Source organism: Talpa occidentalis, unplaced genomic scaffold (assembly GCF_014898055.3).
Source record: "Talpa occidentalis isolate TD23 unplaced genomic scaffold, MPIMG_talOcc4v2.1, whole genome shotgun sequence".
NCBI lineage: Eukaryota > Metazoa > Chordata > Mammalia > Eulipotyphla > Talpidae > Talpa > Talpa occidentalis.
The window spans coordinates 74,666,689-74,677,075 of record NW_026555331.1 but is presented as its reverse complement, the minus strand read 5'-3'; the positions used below and the strand labels follow the sequence as shown (position 1 = coordinate 74,677,075).

The window sequence follows — 10,387 nt, the reverse complement described above, 5'->3', positions numbered from 1 at the left end:
AAGCTGTCCGCAGCCTCTGCAGTGCTGGTTTGATCCAGGCCAGTCAGCGAGAGTCCCACATGGCATGGCAGACCTCTCCTCTCTCACCCGCTGCTCCCCTCAGCAGTGTATTTCATCAGTCTGCCAGTTCTGTTCCCCACTCTGTCTCTGGTGAATCCTCTCACCCTCCTGTGCATCTGGCCTGTACCCTGGTTCTTGTATAAATAACTGAATAAATATTTAAAAAAATAAAAATAAATAAAAATAAATAAATTGTATGATTCCAAAATTCATAGAAAGCCTTTTCACTTTCCCACCAAGTATGTCTCCCTTTATGGTTAGGGCAGCTGAAATCAGTTAATTCAAGACATGAGGTCTTCTGATGGCAATGAAACCTTAAGGAAATTATATAACCCCATGTAGTTTTGGTTTTCTCCTCTGTGAAGTGGGATGGTGCTATCCAAACTGCAGTGGAAATGTGAGGAATAAACAAGACAATGTGAATGGGAGAGGTATTGGTAATAAGGGTAGGTGTGTATGTCTCCAGTGCACCCGACACAGGGAAGATATTGTACTAGGACATTTTTCATCTACTCAACCTGCTAGAATGTGAGCTTTTGTGTAACTAGGCTTTCATACATCTTGCTTTAGTATAAGAAAAAAAGCTTTACAGGAGAAATAATGCATATTTCAGGATTATTGCATTAATAATCTTTATGTGAGGGCCTCCCCTGGTGGTGCAGTGGTTGAGCGCTGGGCTGCCTGCAGCCTCTGCAGCATCGGTTTGTTCCTCGGCCGCCGGCAAGGGTCCCACAAAAAAAATAAAAAGAAAAAAGAAATCTTTATGTGAGATGTACATTTGTCAAGTTATCTCCATGATAAAATGAAGAGAAGTATTTCTAAGGTCAGGGTGATGCTGCATCTCTGAAAATGATGAAGTGAACATCTTGGCAAATTGTGGTTTGATAATATTGTCCTAATTTGGAAACTTTATTGTGGTTTGATAATATTGTCCTAATTTGGAAACTTTGGATGCTGGCTTGTGGCAGAATTTCTGTGTTTGTTCAAGTCTCTGCTTGGAATCATTGCACATTGGTTAGAATCATTGCACATTGGTTGGTGTTTCTGTTTACTGCTGCAGTATGCCCAAATCTATTCTTGGAGGGTTTCTTCTTATGTAGAATGTGATAGTAAATTGAATGTAGAATTTCCTAGAGAAGTGTGTGCACAGCTTTCAGTATAGGTCCTTAGCTGAGATTTGGAAATCAGTGAGCTCATTTGATGGGAGATCTAACTGCCTCAGGTTTGCAGGAGAATGCATAGAGACCTGGGCACCCCCACTCCCAGTAGACTGAGGAAAGGGGAAGACTGATGATGTGTGCCTTCCTGGAGATAGGAGAACATTTGGTGAAGCTGTTTTCAGATCTTCCAGGATTTCCACTTCTGGAAAGTTGTGGTGGTGAGAGCAAAATCAGTGTCAAAAGGAAGATCAGTGGAATGAGAACCACTGCGATGCAGACCATCATATGGTGTTGGGGATGGGAGGTGCCGTAGGGTGTAGGCAGCTCTGTACTCCATTTTCAATGAGAAGTCTTGCAGTCACGGCCAAGTCTTTTTTTTTTTTATTCTGGAGAACCGTCTTTGGGGTGTGGGAAAGCGACCCCCTCAGGATGTGGAAAAGCCTCCCAAAATGTTAAGAAATAAGTGCACATTGTAAAGAATGCAGTTGGGTGAGGGAATAACTTACTATGGAGATTATGTGCAAAAAACCATTGCATCTTCTATGAACACACACAGGCCGAATATCCACCCAAGTCCAGATAGACTTAACATGCATGAAGCAGTCAACCACCTACAGTCACCAACATTCCACTCTGCATCTTCTTTTACTGCACAGGGAGGAGTTTACTCTTTGCTTACTTCCAGTTCTAGCACTCTGACACTGTGTGACACAGTTTAATATAAAATCCAGTTTGAAAGCTAGGATTGCTCAACAATAGATTTAGGCTCAACAATAGATTCAGGTTATCTTCGTTCTTTGCATTTGTGATTGTTTTGTATATTTACGGTGAAAATACAGGATGGTGCCTAGACGTGTGTGAATATTCATAATTGTCTCTAAGGTAGGTGGGGGAAGAGTCTAAGATAAAGGCTAGGAACACTTGGCATAGGGTACCTGCCTGGGCAGTCTGTACCACATCCTTCGTGAACACACTGTCTGTACGTACACAAAGGAGCTGACGGGCCGGGGCTGGTGCTGGATATACCCGGTATGATTGCGGGTACTGGGAGGATGAAGCCGGCGGTAACAGGAATCAATATATATTTACGGCGGGCGGGGGAGGGGGTGCGAGAGGGCTGCAAGGCGGGGCAGCCCTAATGAAAGCAAGCCCGGCTTGTGGTTGGCTCAGGAGTCTGGTACCCACACAGGAGCAGGCAGGGAGGGCGGGGGCGCGGGCGGGAGGATAAAGCGATGAAGTGTGCCGCGTTGCCGCGCATCAGGAGCTGCTGCTGGAGCAGGGATACCGCGCGCCTCTGACCCAGCGGCCCTTGCCTCGCGCTCAGCCCCCCGAGCGGCGCGCGCCCCTCCGCCGGGGCGGTGGTCCGGCCCGCCGCTCACCTGGGGCGCCGCATCCGGAGCGCTGCGGGCGCTAGTGGGCGTCCGGGTCCCCGGCAGGTGGCCGGCGCCTGGCTCGCCATGCGGGGCACGTGCGTCCCCCGGCTCTAAGCTGGGCGCTGACGGGAGTACGGTCTGTGCCCAGGCGGGGGCTGCCAAGGTAAGCCGGCATCGCGCGGAGACCGCCCGCCGCCCCTTCCCCACCCTTCTCCGGGCGACTTCCCCGCGGTCTCGAGGCCCCGGCAGCGCCCTCCCTCCCCCGGGCCTGGGGTCCACCCTCCTCCCCACCTCTCGCTTCTACCGCGAGGTTCAATTATCAGCCTGGGGCGCGCCTCCCCCTAGCGGGGCGGGCATCCCCGGCGGCGACCCCGTCTCGGGCGCGGCAGACACACCCGGTGCTCCCGTGAAGCGCAGAAAGAAACAAAGAAGACCCCAAGCGGTCTGCGGCGCCTCCCCGCCCCAGCGCCTTCCCAGTGGCGAGGATGTGTCAGGGGAGGAGGTGGCGAGACCTACGTAATCCCCCTCCCAGCCTACACCCACCCCTTGTGAACCAAAGCTCCGGATTCGGGCTCTGCGTCGGGTTCCCCTTCAGACGGTCGCGCCCCGTGCGATGCCGACGATTAGCCGCGCGCGCCCACAGCCGGCGCCCCCCCCCCCCCCCCCCGCGAGCTCGCGGGGCTCGCTCAGGGGGCACGTGTCAAGTCCACCCGGCGCTCCCCTGGGCCGTGGCAGGCGGGGTGCAGGCATGTTGTGGGCCCTTCCAGCGCCTTCCTTGCCTGGTGGGCTGCGATATTCTGCTGACCGGCCACCAGAATTTTAGTGGGAGCAGCTGTCATGTCGCCTACAATGTTGCTACCTGCGCACAGGCGGAGAGGGAGCCACTCGTCCCATCCATTTTTGGCTGGAGGCGCCTTTCCTCCTACACTTACATTCCCGGCCTGGACAATGCAGCAAAATCCGAGCAAAATTCAAGCAATGTGGTCTTCCACCCTCCCCTCCTCCAGTGCCTTCTGATTGTGTTGCTGCTTTGATGTCCTGGCCACTAGCAGATTGCGGAGTGTGGGCTCCTGGTCTGTCTTGAACACAGAGGTTGGGCAACATAACTTCTTCCCTACTGAATTTCTGCGCGTGGGGGGAGCTGGCAGGGACACAGGCTGCAGAGAAGCTGAGCTTCCTGTGGGTACAGACAGCGCGCCCCAGTCTGCATTGGACTGACACTAGATAACATGTGGGGATTTTCCTAGTTGCCGAAGATATTATTGACGTTTCTGTAGTTTAGGGCTTACTTCACTTGGATCTGCAGTGGTGCAATACTCTCCTTGTTTTTATTGTTTCTCTTTGGAAAGATTACAAGACTTTTTTAGCAGAAATGGATACAGTAAGAGGAGCATAGTTCAAAGACTCAGGGAGGCATCCTCTCTCATTTCTTGGGATATAAAAGATTTAGCAGGGCATTTGCCCTGCTGGAAAAGACCAGCCTTTAAGGACCCGGGCAGTGTCCTGTTCCAAGGTGTCTCAAAGCAGGTGGCCAGATCTGCAGTTCTCATCAGTCGTCTCTCTCCAGCTGTGGCTATTACGGTAATTTGTTCTAGATTTGGGGACTCAATTTGAAAATGTGTGTTTTCTACTAAGAAGGGATTAAAGTCCAGATGCCTACTCTGGTATGACTGTGCCCCTGTTTGTTAGAAAAATAGACTGTGGTGGAGTTCCCTTTTGCCCTTTCTCTGTGTTTGCTACCTCCTCTGGAATGTGGCATTGGGAAACTGGAGTATTACTTTAATTCCTAGACCTATAGGCAAATTGGGCTTTAGAGTATTTCGTTTAATAAACTGTGCTCTTACTAATTTTGGAATCCCAGTCTAGAGCGGTTGACAGCTTTGTGAAATGACAGTTTTCGTTTTGTCTTGGGTAGTGATTTCACGAAGGCAAATTGCCTAAGTTTGTTCCAATGATGACATTATTGACTTGGAAGGGAGACCTCATCCTGAGCCAGAACAGTCTATCTATGCATCAGTCGGAGGGGACTGCAGCTGCTGGTATCTGTGTATGAATGAATCATCATTTGATTGATTCCTTATACACTTCTGACTTTAAAGACCAGTTTTTTTTTCTTTAAAGATCACTGTAAGATTTACCTCCAGTGATGTTTGCATCAATGGATGAATGATTTCTTAATGTAGCAAGTACAAAGGGGCCAGGTGTGATTGAGCATGGGAACACTAGCCTCCCCTCTACACTTCTCTGTAAAATGAATAAGTTGAACTGATTTTTGTGATTCTGACCTGTTTCAATATTGTGCAGTAATAGTAGTAGAATAAGAAAAGTTACCCAAGGCAAATAATTATAACCCAAACAATATAAAGAAAGCCAGGATTCAATATAGACTGTATAGTTTATTTTGATATCTGCAATTTTTTAAACCTCTGAACCTGCATTTTTCCTTAAGTGAACTCAGCCAATAACTTAAACAGGTAATTTTTAATCCATTATTTTCAAAGATTTCATAGGTATTGGGGAACAGAGAAGAATGTTGAATTAACTACATAGTAGATTTTCAACCCTTAGTTGTACATTAATTCAGCTCCTATTTTTTGTGGCTATTGTGAGTATAGCTTATTTTCAAAAATTGGTTTTTGTTTGTTTTAAATCTAAGATTCCAGGAAACGGATTCTATATAGCAACCGGGCAACAGCCTCACACTTACTTTCTCTGATACAATTTTGTATTGCTTTTAAAAGTTGCTAGCACTGTTGCTTGTTCAAAAAAACGAATGAGTCAACACTAAACAGGCAAGCAAAGTATTTTCCTGTGTTTGTAGTAGCTGTTACAAATTAAAGGTAATTGAGATGTGTGTCCATTGACTTATGATTATGGACACAATTTTCTACAGTAGTGTGTACATCTTTGTGAGGTTAAGATCAAAATAATATCCTGGAGTAATGGTACCTGCCAGGCATAATGAATCACTCCCTCTCTTGTTTCCTTTAGTCTTTTTGTAGACTTCTAAGGCAGCACTTACCATATTGCAATTACGAATGTACCATAGTCCCCTTGTCTTAAATGCACTGTGAGTATCTTGAGGACAAGGATATTGTTAAATTCCTCTCTCATCTCTCTAGCACTTTGTACAGGACTAGGCATGATCCCAGGAATGCAGGTTGAGTAGATTTCATGTCATAAACAATGTCCTTTACTTTTTTAGGCAGGAAGTAGGTGGTAATTCTTTCCTTCGTAGTCAAATGGGTGAATCAGAGAGGTTATGTAAGACATTGAAATGAACCAGTGAGACAATACACAAACCAGGCTTTCCACCATGCTCCCTTTGGGAGACGCTCCATCCTGTCCTCAGTAGACTACTCTGGAGACAGCAAATGCAGTTTATATGTTCAAATGCAGCAAGTTTAGGTCCTTTTTGTTTACCTGATTGACTTGTGTTGTCCATTTGACAAAACTGATCAGATAACTACTTTCTCCTGTCTTGCTGTGTCTTTACAAGGAAGCTTCTTTGGCCTAACCTCTTTGCTCTAGTCTGCTCTTACACAGAAAGGATGAACACCTCAGTTGCCTGTGTGCCTCTGCAACTTTTGCTACCCCATGCAGCATCTGACAGAATAGTGGACATGCCTAGAGAATGACAGTGATTGGTTCATTATTTGTCCAGATCACATTTAACCATCATGCGCTGAGCTTCTGAGATGAACTAGCAGTTAAACCAGAAATAACACCATCATTCCAGAGCCAGCTCAGCCTGACTGCGTCTCTCAGCAGGCAGAATTCTGTGCTAAAAGTTCGAATTACAGAGATCCCATTTTCTGTTCCAGTCCTCCTGTCTTTCTTGTTTTTCTGAAAAGCAAGACCGGTTGCCTTTAGGAAAGCAGGATATTCAGCACCTGCGCACCCTTTCTGTAATGCAGTCCTGGCCAGTGTGGAGTTCATAGACTTTTAGGAAAACAGTATGAAGTGTTCAGTGTGTTTTTTTTCAAGACACTCATCCTCTTTGAGGTTTAGTTTCCTCTTCTCTAATCAGGTAACCCCAAAGGTCACTTCTAACACTATGACTCTGTGATTACTTTTGTTGGTTCCACTGAGCAGTAGAAGAGTGAAAGATACTGAAAATTTGACTTTGCGGTATATATAGTGGAAATACTTAAGGCTACAAATATTTATAGTAATTTTTCATTATTTGTAAACCTAGATTTACTATATTAAAGTAAAAGGTTTGGGGCATTTCTTCTTCACAGTTAGGAGGGCAGTAGTGGAAAAGCACATACTCTGTAACTCCTTAGCAAAATATTTGGAATTTTAGTGTCTGCTAGTCAGCGTTCTAAGACCTATTGTAAAGCATTTATATTCTGACAAATGTTTAATAGCTGAATAACTCTTGTAGTCAGTAGTGGGCCCTGAGTTTCATCCATCAGTTTCCTTTCTACTTCTGATTCCTCATTTTGCTCTAGTGGTGTTCTTTGTTTCTGCACCCAACTTTGCTCTACTGAACTCCCATCATATCTAGAAAACTATGCCTCTAGTAACCCTCTAACTTTCCCTGAAAATTGCAGAGCCTTATAACCTTCCTACTTGTCTCACCCTTTCCTGTTTTCTCCATGAGCATTGCTTCTCAAGTTCAGGCAGAACAACTCATCTGATGACTCTGTCTATAGTATACATGTATTTCTCATGACCACCAGATAATTGTATTTTAAAGCTTCCTTAAATACTTTAAGAAACAAAACGATCTATCAGTGGTATACCCTATACCTTAAGTGTGAGGACTTGCGGTTATCATGTTCTGTGACACAGGCACTGAAGGAGAAATGATAAATAGTTGGTGTAGAATGACAATAAAGTCATTTGATTTTTGTCAAGATATCACAAAGAGTACTAAGATCCCACCCAGGTCATTGCTGAATTCCCATAGCAACAAGTGGTGCACACTGTTCATACTATTAATTCAGAACCCATACTTTTTCTGATGTATTGGCCCAAAGCTTGATGAGCACAGAAAAATAAAGATATAATGTATAGATGGCGTCTTCCGGTGTTACAATATTTTTTTGACAATTCAGTGGCTAGAACTTGAGTTGGTGTTGGAAGTGAGGTAGGGAGGGGGAAGGTGGAGAGAACTGAAAAAAGACGCCATCTGTGCCCGTTATGATGAATGTGATCATGAAGACTTCATTTGGGGTCCCTTTTATATATTTAGTGGAGCAGATTTTCCCTTTCACACTTTCTAGATCTATTTGTATTGCACAGATGTTAGGGAAATAATGTGTATGAAAGAAAAAAAAAGACCAAAATTCACATCCAGGGATTGTAGTCCAATTACTTTGTCCTTTGCTTTTGCTTTTGGGGTTTAAGTCAGAGCAGTCCATAAAGCAAATCTCAGTCCTTCACATTGTTGAAAATCAGTGATTTGGGTTAAGTGATGGAAAACAATATGGAAGGTGATTATTAAACACATTGGAACTTGCTTGCTTGCTGTCAGTACCAGAACTAATGGAACCCTCAGTGATTCATCATCATCTTTCCTGTAATACACTGACCAACCAGCTGAAAACCTACAGGATACTATCAATAGATATTTACCCTGAAAAAGACTTCATTTTTGCTTTACTGTTTCTCATAATTCCTTTACCATCAAAACTTGAAACTACTTAGTTAACACATTTTCCCCTCTATTTTGAGTATGTTATTTGTGGAAATGAGTTATTTGCAATTGAGAGAAAAATAGTTTTGAGTATTTCAGTGGTTGTTATCCCCACCCCCACTTCACTAGTGCGGTCTCTGAGGACCTGTGTGCAAAAGAGGGATGTTAAGGAAACTCTCACACATGCGTGTTGTCACACTCAAACTATGATTCCCCTTGACTCCAGAGCCCCACATTCAATGCTCAGTTCCCACCTATAGAACATGGCTTGAAAATGTTCTCTACATTGGCTTTCTCCTCTTTCTCTGTCTCCGTGTGTAAAGGCACATTTTATTGTGTAATACTTGATTTGTATGAAGAATACATTTAGCATATATGTAAATTATGAAGACAACCAAAGACAAATGCCTGACATGCAGCCTGAGACCAGAACACTAGCCTTCCCTTTGTGCACCTGCCTCATCTTACTTTCCTCCTGTCTGAATAGAGCACCCCAATCAGGCTCCTGTCCCTTCTGCTCACCACCTGACTGTCCCCATGATGGTCACGCGTGGTCTCTATGTGTTGGAGCACACAGTAGTTTCTCTGTTGCAGAGATGATAGTGTTTCAGCAGCAGTTCACGCTGTGGACTACACCCTCTTTCTCTGGCCCTAGCTGCCAGGAAACCAGATTCCCTTGGTTTTCCTGCTGCTTCTCTGACTCTTCTCTCAGTCTCTTTTAATGGGTTCAGAGTTTTCATGTCCCATGACCTCTACTGACTGTTAACCTCAAAATAAATGGAATTTCTCCAAGACTTGGCTCTCTGGTCTCCTTGCTCCTTACCTGTATTCCTATCTTTGGTCTCTACACTGGCTTCATGTTAATGATCCCATGTTTATTTCACCAATCCTGACTTATTCTCAGAATGCCAAACCTGAATATGCCACCACCAGCATCTGCCCTTGAAAACCATGTCATCTTAAATTTAGATTTGCAAAACAAAGCCCTGATGTTCTTGCCCCAACCTGCTTCCCCTCCTGTATTCTCCATCTCTGCAAGGGGTGACTATGCCCTTCTGATTGCTCAGGCCATGTGCCTTGGGGGTTTTGCTCTCTCACTCAAACCAGGCTTTCATCAAATTGCTCTCCCTTCTAGTTCCCTCTTTTTTGACATGATCACCCCATCTAAACCACCATGGTCTCTCAGACTTTTGCACTCGTCTTCTAACCAGTTGCCTGCTTTCCTTGCCCATCTGTAATCTATTTATACAGCAGCCCAAATCATCTTTTAAAAATATGACATATCAATCATTCATTCAACAAATATTGACTAGATATCTACTCTGTGCCAAGCATTATTTTAGGTGTTAGTGTATAATATGAACACAGCACAGAACAGCCGTAGATCCCTGTTATTTCTTGACCCACAATCCTCCAGTGGTCGCATACAGCTCAGAACAAATTCAAGACTCTTTATTTGGATCTCCATGACTGGGTATCCAGCTCCTCCTCCCCTCTTCTCTCACCCCCTGCTCACAGGTCCTAGTCCCCAATGTCTTTGCTTTTCCAGAACATGCTAGATATGCTCTCATCTCACAGGCTGTTCCCTTTACCCAAGAATGTCTCCCTGCATCCTGCAAGCTTGCAACATTGGTTAGTGAAATACCAAACCTTCAGACACGTAACATTGTTTTCTTTCACCTACTTGCTTTCTTTTTCTTCACACCATTTAGCAATACCTGACATTATATATTTTCTTATTTAGGTGTCTATCTTCTGTCTCCTCTTCTAACTTGTGAACTCCTCAGAGCAGGGACCTGTTTATTTACCCAGTGTCTGGAACATAGTAGACACATACCCTTTATGGGATAAAATAGGATCTGCTGGATTCAGGTGTGGATGATATTTTAGGTTTCTTGATCTTCTGAAAATACTCTTTTTCTTTTGTTTTCCCTCAAGGTGGGGGCTGGGAGCTTCATTGGGATAATGAACAGTTCTGGAATTTATCCTGCCTGGCTTTTTCTTGTAGCTGAAGTTTTGTTTTTTTTGTTTTTTTTTTTTTTTTTTTGCGGTGGAAATTGAGTTTATTTTATTTTTTTTTACAGTGTTAGCATATTATTTATTTATTTTATTTTATTTTTATTTTTTAATTTAAATTTTATTTTTTA

General features: G+C 44.2%; 1 protein-coding gene across 4 annotated transcripts in view; it reads left to right on the top strand.

Annotated features, from left to right (window-relative positions):
• The first annotated feature begins 2,216 nt into the window (after positions 1–2,216).
• HECW1 (HECT, C2 and WW domain containing E3 ubiquitin protein ligase 1) overlaps positions 2,217–10,387 on the top strand; it is a 544,009-nt gene continuing 535,838 nt past the window's right edge. The window contains exon 1 of one of the 4 annotated variants that reach the window (XM_054692293.1): positions 2,217–2,249. The gene's annotated coding sequence lies outside the window, so the exon portion shown is untranslated. Of the gene's footprint in view, positions 2,250–2,725; positions 2,757–4,101; positions 4,175–10,387 lie in introns of those variants that run through there. The other 3 variants (XM_054692292.1, XM_054692290.1, XM_054692287.1) reach the window with 3 other exon arrangements.